Here is a 9,257-nt window from a genome sequence, read left to right on the forward strand (position 1 = left end):
ATTTAGAAAGGGGACCCCAATTTACACTTAGAATAAATACGAAGACAGACGACACATGCTAACGCTGACGGCCTGAAAATAAAAGCCAGCCTGGAATCCCATATCGGAATCCAAGAGCACAAGCTTAAATCTTTGCAGTCATTGGAATTTGTTATACTATTTAGTTGGGCTGGGTACCTATATGTCAATGAGATATATATATTATATTATACCAAAGTAATTTAATGATATCATTAAATTACTTCCCTTCTGAATACCACTTTTTTACAAGCTTTTATTTAGTTTCACCTAACCGTTGTCTGTCTGTAATCAAATCTTGCAAGTTAAATTTGATCCACTTCCCGATTTCCGATTGAGCTGAAATTTTGCATACATACGTAAGTCGGGTGACAATGCAATATTATGGTGTCATCGAGCTGATCTGATGATGGAGACCGGAGGTGGCCATAGGAACTCTGTGATAAAACAACGAAACCTAATTGTGTTTGGGGTTTTTAGAATTGTCTCGATGAGTATTAATTGCCTGTGGAAAGAAAAGTACAGTCAGCGATAAAAGCTTGTACCAAAAATGAAATATTTGCCAAAAACTTATTACACTCGTAATGTTCCTATACCTAGCTAGGTTGTTCGTGTCGTTACCTAACTAAACTTTCGAATTCCCTAACGAGCATGTAATAACAGTATTAATACTGGAGTCAGTTACGGATCGCTGCCATATATGACCCAAAAATTTTTTATTAAGCTATGAGCTTCATCACATATGATCTCTGAGTAATTCTAAGCATTTCTAGCCTCGGAGGCGAGAAGAAGCGTGCGTCTAGTCGAGGAGGGCGGAGTACAAAGATGGCCGCCACCCGTCATCATTCAAAAAAATCTGTTCTGGTCTTGGTGGCTACTAGGGCAAGTTTGGTATCATTTTCGTATAAACCGAAGACGTGGAATTCATTGCTGATATGTATTTGTTTTTTTCAGTTTCATAGTAATTTTGGAAGAAAAACGTAAAAAGATAAAAATTTGGGATGGAGGTTTTTGCTTTGAGAGCTAATAACTTTTGTATAGTGGCCAAAAGTATCATACAAAAAATACTGTAATAAAGCGCAATTCATGCAGCTTCTAAACATATACATGTTTAGTAATATCCTACTGCAAAAAGATGGTGAAAAAAGTATTAAATGATCGCAGCGCGGATAGTTGGACTTTCGTTTATCTTGCGGACCGTCGTTTATCTTACAAAATAGTCGAGGACGAGTATCTACGTAGGTAACTATGCTTACTTTGCTAGATTTTATGATGACGAATAAAATGCTTTCTGTATATTTAATGTCCGCAGTTTCCAGTACACAGACATAATTCTGGTATAGGTTAAAAAAATACACACAGGTATCCCCATGTCTAAAGAGGAGGGCGGCTCGCTTAACAAATAAGATCATGTACAACCGCAATTTCAGGTTGGGTTAAGTTAGGTTCGATAGGCACTGGTCCCACCACGAGCTAGTAAGCTATGAGCTATCGGCTATAAACACGAACAAGAGATAAGCACTCCCGTGTAAATAAAAGAGACACGGCGATATTTATAGTTACTCGCCCAGCGGTTAGCTAGAAAGTTCGCGGTGGGACCAGTGCCTTAGTTACCTTTTATCCCTCGGAGCAGAAAATAGAAGCCCCGCGAGGCGGAGCTTCGTTGGTTTGTCACCAAGTCATACTTGCATATGCATAACCTATATTAGTATGACAAATATACATAGCTGTTATGATTTCTAAATGTAAGCTCTCAGCATAATAGTTATTTGTTTTACAAGGGGGCAAAGTTGTTGTTTAACCGCTCGTGCTAATATTGATACCCGATCAAGCGAAAGATTTCAAAATTGAACCACGAGCGTAGTGAGTGGTTCGAAAAATGGAATCTTGAGCGTTGTAAGGGTTTCAAAGAACGAGGGTTAAACAAAATTTGCCGCCGAGTGAAACACAGAATTTTTCATCCCACCAACCTGAAGCAAATATTAAATGTAAAATATCAAACAAAATCAAACCAAATCAAATCCAAATGAATGTTATGTGCAGGTTGAAGTTATTTATTAAAAGCAACAAGTAAGTACCTATAAAATTACTTAAAGTGAGTTATAGCATGAAAATTATCGTGAAAATAAATATTTTGCCTCTTCCTAAGTAGTACAATTTCTCTCATAAATAGTGTTTTAGTATTATCAGCAAAAATAAGAGCGCTATTTTATTAGAATAATTTCATTCATAATAGTTATTTCTCGGACCCAAATTTGGACCCGGGTATATCCTTAAACTACGTTCAAAAGAGAGGTATGGGCACTGTGAATGTCATCTCGCTTTGTGTGGTAGGGCACAGCACAGCGGATGTCATTCCAGATCTATCCGAGCAGAGCCCAACTGGGGAAGTACGTACTTACCTCCACCTTACAGAAAACACCGGTCAAATAACACTAGGCCCCACTCAAATAGTTGCAAGTGCATTAAAATTAAAGTGCATAAAATTATGTCTGTATGATGAATTATGTCTGGATGAAAGTATTTTATTCGTCATCATAAAATCTAGCAAAGTAAGCACACCTACGTAGATACTCGTACTCGATCATTTTGTAAGATAAACGACGGTCCGCAAGATAAACGAAAGTCCAACTACCCGCGCTGCGGTCATTTAATAATTTTTTCACCATCTTTTTGCAGTAGGATATTACTAAACATGTATATGTTTAGAAGCTGCATGAATTGCGCTTTATTATAGTATTTTTTAATATGATATTTTTGGCCACTATACAAAAGTTATTAGCTCTCAAAGCAAAAACCTCCATCCTAAATTTTCATCTTTTTACGTTTTTCTTGTAAAATTACTATGAAGCTGAAAAAAACAAATATCAGCAATGAATTCTACGTCTCCGGTTTATACGAAAATGATACCAAACTTGCCCTAGTAGCCACCAGGACCAGAACAGATTTTTTTGAATGATGACGGGTGGCGGCCATCTTTGTACCCCCCCTCCCCTTATTGCCTCCCAGGCTTGAAATGCTTAGAATTACTCAAAGATCATATGTGATGAAGCTCATAGCTTAATAAAAAATTTTTGGGTCAATATCATAACTGACTCCGCTATAAGGCGGAGTTTGACGGATATGATCGAAGGGCCCACTCGTCACTCAAGTAATTAGTTAACTTCAGGTGGATGAATATTTGAGCGTTTCTTTTATTTTTTGGCATTTTTATATATTGTGATAATTTTTGCCACTTTTGTGTTATTTCTACTCAGAATCACTAGCTCTTTCGATACTAATGGGATAAAAAAAATGTCCCAGAGTTTTTTCCTATTGTGTTACCATTTCCTCATATAGGTACCTAGTTTGTATGGCGGTAACAAAAAGGAAAGTTTGAAAAATGTATGGAAATATTAGGACACTTTTTCTCCTTTAAGGATGAAAAGGGCTCGCAATCCTGACTAGAAGCACACAAAAATGACAAAAAATAAAAAAAACGCTCATTTCTATTTATTAATTAACATACAGTACTAGGGCTAAGATGGTCGGCTCTTTATCATTTATCACCACGCATGTCACGTTCTTACAAATATAAGTGCGAAAGTGACGCATGGCATGACACGTGATAAAAATGCGACCATGATACCGCCTCTGTAGGGCTAAGAATGCTAAGATGGTCTGCTCTTTATCATTTGTCACCACGCCTGTCACGTTCTAACAAATATAAGTGCGAAAGTGACGCATAGCATGACACGTGATAAAAATGCGACCATGACACCGCTTCAGATGTTGGTTATAATGATAACGTAAATAGTAGTGCTATGAGTTTAAGCCGACGATAAATATAGTTAGTAGAAATAACATTACAATTACAAAATTGAAAAATGAAAACTCAATTTTAAATAGAATGGACCAAATAGTCTTTATAGAAAACACCGGGAAAAAACCTAGCGACGTTTTGCGATAAAACCACTGTGTTCTCAAATACCAAATGGAAAATTTCAGTAATAGTCAACCTTTATATTGCATATTAACGACGTAACGTTTCTGATAACAGTTATTAACGCTATTCCATTGACAACTTTATCTGTTTTTAGGGTGCAATTTTTAGTTGATATTCGGAAAAACACAGGTGCGGCCAATCCTAAATGAGACCGTTAAATAGACAGAGTGTTCTACACGCTCAGCTATACGTTGTTTTTTTTTTGCATTAATAAATGAAAAAAACACTTTAAAAATAGTAGCTAAATACGTTATGAAACCAAAATAATGTAAATGGTCATTGCTATGTAATTGTTACATATTTTTCAAAAGTGTTTTTCATTAAAAATATACGGTCAAGATTGTTTACCTTATTTCTAAAGCTAATAAAAAAACGAGGCAGATATAGGTAAACGTATCATTCACACCGTGTTATTCTTTTGTTTTTTAAGATAAAAAACAAAGAAACATCAAATGTGCAGTACATACTTATAGCCGTTATTTAACAAATACATGTTTCTGCCATTAGTGACGTCACTCATGAGAACAAAGTGGTGGTCGTTGTTTTCGGTCACATGACGGGATTTTGAACGGCGCGCCAAGCGGGAAGTTTTGGAAACTCAAAATCCCATACAACTTTTTCACGCTACTACAACACGTCACGCTATCGAATGAAATTTGTACTAGGGGTGCTGGCCGCGTAGCCAACATGCCAATCGCTTACGCTCCGTAGCGATCGAAACGCAACTGTCACTGTCACACTTATATGGAAGAGAGATAGAGAGACACAAAGCGTTTCGTTGTCGAAGCGATAGCGATTGTCACCTTGGCTAGGCCGGCTGGTTACGTAGAAACGAACGCTCGGCATTCGATAGTAATAACATCTTAGTATTGCCTGTCTAGACTAGCTCTAATTATAGCTGCCCCTATTACCTAATGCTCGGTGTGTATACCACCACCACTAGTATATACTAGTATAATAATCCTACAGGATAGGTAGGCCAATACAGGTAGTTAGATAAAAGTTTTATTTAGCCCACAGTCTTACCCCCTTATTCATAAAACTTTACGGGCCTGATTGAGTTAAATTATTTTTTATCCCTTTCTCACAAATTCATAAGTCAAAATGACAGATAAGGACAAACGATTATTAGCTAATTGAGGTTTGTAGGGCGTTTATGAATAAGAGGTTAAGTAAGTACCTATAGGTAGTTAGCATCAAAAGTAGCGGATCAGGATGCCTTGCCAATATGCCAGTCGTTTGTTATAATCACTACAACCAGGGCTTGGAACCGGTATTAAAAAAAACCGTTTACGTAGGACTGAATGATATATACCCATTAAAAATGAAATAATAAACGAAAGAACGAAAAAGAACGTAATAATAATATCGGTATTTTTGTATGGAGTAAATATCGGTTTCCGACCCCTGACTACAACATAAATATAAGACAAAGTCCACCGCCGAGTCTGTCTGTCTGTCTGTATAAACTCAAAAAGTACTGAAGGGATGTTCAATGCAGTTTTCACCTGAGTGACTCTCAATGGTAATATTCCATTTCCAACCGCAGCTGCACTATACCGGTACTGAACGCGTCGCTGTCATTGTCAATTTCCATAGTAAAATGAACAGTAGTGCAGTTGTCGTTGGAAATGGATTGTCACCTTATGGAAGGTTTAGGCACGTTTAGGTTATAATCCGTGCGAAGCCGGGGGGTCGCTAGTCCGCAATAAACAACCTCCATTTTCCCAATATCCCGTATCTCAGTACAAGGCGAAGGACTAATCGATATCGGGAGTAACACCCTGTTTCTAAGAAAGCCTTATCTTCGTAGGGCGAGCAATGTGTATGCTTTTCGGGTAAAAATCAGTCCACACAGTGCAAATGGAGCATTCTGCCCATAACTAAAATGTTCCATAACGCATTCACTGCCAACGTTTTCGGAGCGCTACGCTCGTAGCTAATCCCAGCGTTTTCCCGCTTTGTAGAAGAAAGCGACTATGAACAAAGCAAGCAAATATGAGTCGCTTAACTTCAAACTCGGGTAAATCCATCTGTCAGATTATGCGATTTTGGTATTAAGAAAACGTAATAGGGTAGATATTTGCTGAGAGGGTCCAATGGATTTACCCGAGTTTGAAGTTAAGCGACACATATGACATCGATGCGTCAAGGCGGTTTTGTTAACAAGGGCCTACCGGGAATCGCGAAAATTAAAATTTAGTTATCTGTCTCATTATACTGATAGAGAGGTTAGATATAGATAACGAAATTTCGATTTTCTTGTTTCGCGGTAGACCCCCAGATTATGATGGATTGTGGTAGTAGTGCCCCCTACGCAGAGTTTCGCGTAATAGTCCCTATTGACATCCGAACGTCACCTTTCTTGGTTGCAGCGATTTTGACAGTCCTCGCAGTGCCAGTGTTATTTTAAAAGTCAAACTTCTATGAAATTATGACGTATAAATAACACTTGCACTGCGTGGGCTATCAAAATCGCTGCAGACTTTTCTTGGTCTAACTTTATCTTGGTTCTCTATCTGTTTCACTCGGTGTGGACGCACCTCACATTGCGTCACGTCACGTTACGCAGCGCCCTCAGTCTCGGGATTTATTTGACGTTTATTTATGACGTTCGCGTTACGGTATCGCTTTGTGTGACTTATGGGGCTTTGCCGGGTAATTTTAGTACGCGGGTAGAAATTAATAGACTTGTTACTGTTTAGGGTTACTGCCGTATTCGAACTTCAAGATATTCACAAGAGACGACACGTATTAGATCCATTCTTGATACGTTATAGTTTAGATATCAACTAGTTCTCTTTTGCAGCGGAATTCGGGCAACCAATGTCACTTTTACTTTAGATAGAGTAAGATATCTATTAGATATGAATCAGATCTCTAAGTCATATCCTGTGCAAATCGTTCGAGAATCTCCAGAATCGCGCAAATCTCAAATTTGACAGGTTAGATCTTAAACATATCGTTATCGTATCTTGGTGATGTCTAAAAGATGTCTAATAGATGTCTATTTCATGATCCGAATCGGGCCCACAGTAAGCGCTGGTGGCCTAGGAAGCGCTGGTGGACTAGCGGTAAGAGCATGCGACTTTCATTCCGGAGGTCGCGGGTTCAAACCCCGGCTCGTACCAATGAGTTTTTCGGAACTTACGTACGAAATATCATCTGATGTTTGCCAGTCGCTTTTCGGTGAAAGAAAACATCGTGAGGAAACCGGACTAATCCCAATAAGGCCTAGTTTCCCCTCTGGATTGGAAGGTCAGATGGCAGTCGCTTTCGTAAAAACTAGTGCCTACAAATCATGGGATTAGTTGCTAAGTGGACCCCAGGCTCCCATGAGCTGTGGCGAAATGCCGCGACAACGCGAGGAAGAAGACAACGGTATACAGTCTGTTAATAACATTATATATCTTAGGGTACATAACACCAGGTACATTTAAAGTATCCTATGTAAACTGTAACTATGTAAAAATATTTTCCATAATGTATCCAGAGACACAGAATAAATAATGTACTAGGTACAGAAGACTCACTCTCTAACAAAACGCGTCTGTTACGATCAGCACAGATATGGCCGCTAGGTGGCGACAGCGCCACGCGCGGCTTATGGATTTCCCCAAAATTGGGGTGGAACGAATGCACTTTTAGCTACCTGTAGCAAAGCTACGAAATCGTGGAGTGAGCCACGCCTGCCAGAGAGGAAAATGGGGACTACGTTTGTATTGTAGAAACCGTCCTCTTTCCTCCTAACTTATAACTTCCAAGTAAAACTACGACACCAACGCACGTACGTACGGCAACGTTCACTTTTTTAGACAATTCCCACGTACCTATTTAGCTTTATCTTCAGAAACATCACAACAGCGTATCGCGCCCCTAAATTTCCTGTCTGTTGTTCGACCTTGAACTTGGTAGTGATTCTCGTTTCTTACAGATTATTCGCGGGCGAACCAGGAAGCCTACCGTACACGTTCGAAGTGTTGCCTCTCTGTTGCACTTCGTAAATTCGTACGTAAGTTTGACAGGGAGGCAATACGTCGAACGTGGTTCGGGTAGGCCCTCAGGATCTAGCGCTAGGTCTTCCAACCTAACTGAGGGATAGGACGCTGCCAACTTAACTGTGTATGGTCAACCATGGTCTTGGCCTGATTGAGGTTCAGAGTTGCCTCTCTGTCGCACTTGTAAATTCGTACGTAAGTGTGACAGGGAGGCAACACGTGGAACGTGGTTCGTGGACTGTACTACAGCCGGCGTATTATGGATGGTTTTATCCACGTGATAAAATAACTGTCACTTTTTAACACCGCGGGATAGAAAGTGAAGGAGACCGTTTTATCACACTGTCACGTAGACCGGAACGACCATCATATCCATACTGGTTACAGTTACATCTGGTCTTCTAAAACCACTAAACAGACACCGTAATCCACTACCAATACAGCTCTTACTAAAACAAAGAGCAAACGGCCGCCCGCATTTAATAGCGAGGACCGATTGACTCAAATCAGTTACTCTAATACCTACATACATGCATACATACATACATATAATCACGCCTATTTCTCGGAGCGGTAGACAGATACCACGGATTTCCACTTGCTACGATCCTGACATACCTCTTTCGCTTCCTTCACATTCATAACATTCCTCATACACGCTCGCCGGTTTAGGGTACTCTTGACCTGGCCTTTCTTCAGGATTTCCCAGATCTGATCAGAGAAAGTCCGCCGAGGTCTACCCCTTCCAACTCCCACTCCCACAATTACTCTAATATAGTATAAAAAATAATTACATTTGGTCTAGTGCTATGTATGTCTGCGAGAGCTCTGTAGGCTATAGGAATCAAACGAATGACGTCAGCCAGGGGGTGGCCGTATCGCAACACCCCAGATGAAAGAGACAGCGCTATATTTTGTTTTAATGATCAGATATTTTTGGACGGTGTCAATTTGTTGGCTTTGGGATCAATTACGTAGGTGGCTTGCAAAAAATAACGTGTAAGATAAAATAACATGTAAGAACTTGAGACATTTTTGCAGGAGGTATTTAACATCGCATGTTTTGGAACACCTGGAAAGTCGGCAATCGCACTATTTGCCGAAGCACTTGCCTAACTGGGCATGCACACAAGCGCGGTGGGTGTTGTGACTTACTTTAAGATTACCCTTTCCAGCTCTTAAGAATTACTTAAAAAAGTCATTGATGTTGAAGGCTTATTACAGAGTCGAGGACTACTTGACAGACAAACATGCAT

The sequence above is a fragment of the Cydia fagiglandana genome, chromosome 10 (genome assembly GCF_963556715.1).
Source record: "Cydia fagiglandana chromosome 10, ilCydFagi1.1, whole genome shotgun sequence".
Taxonomy (NCBI): domain Eukaryota; kingdom Metazoa; phylum Arthropoda; class Insecta; order Lepidoptera; family Tortricidae; genus Cydia; species Cydia fagiglandana.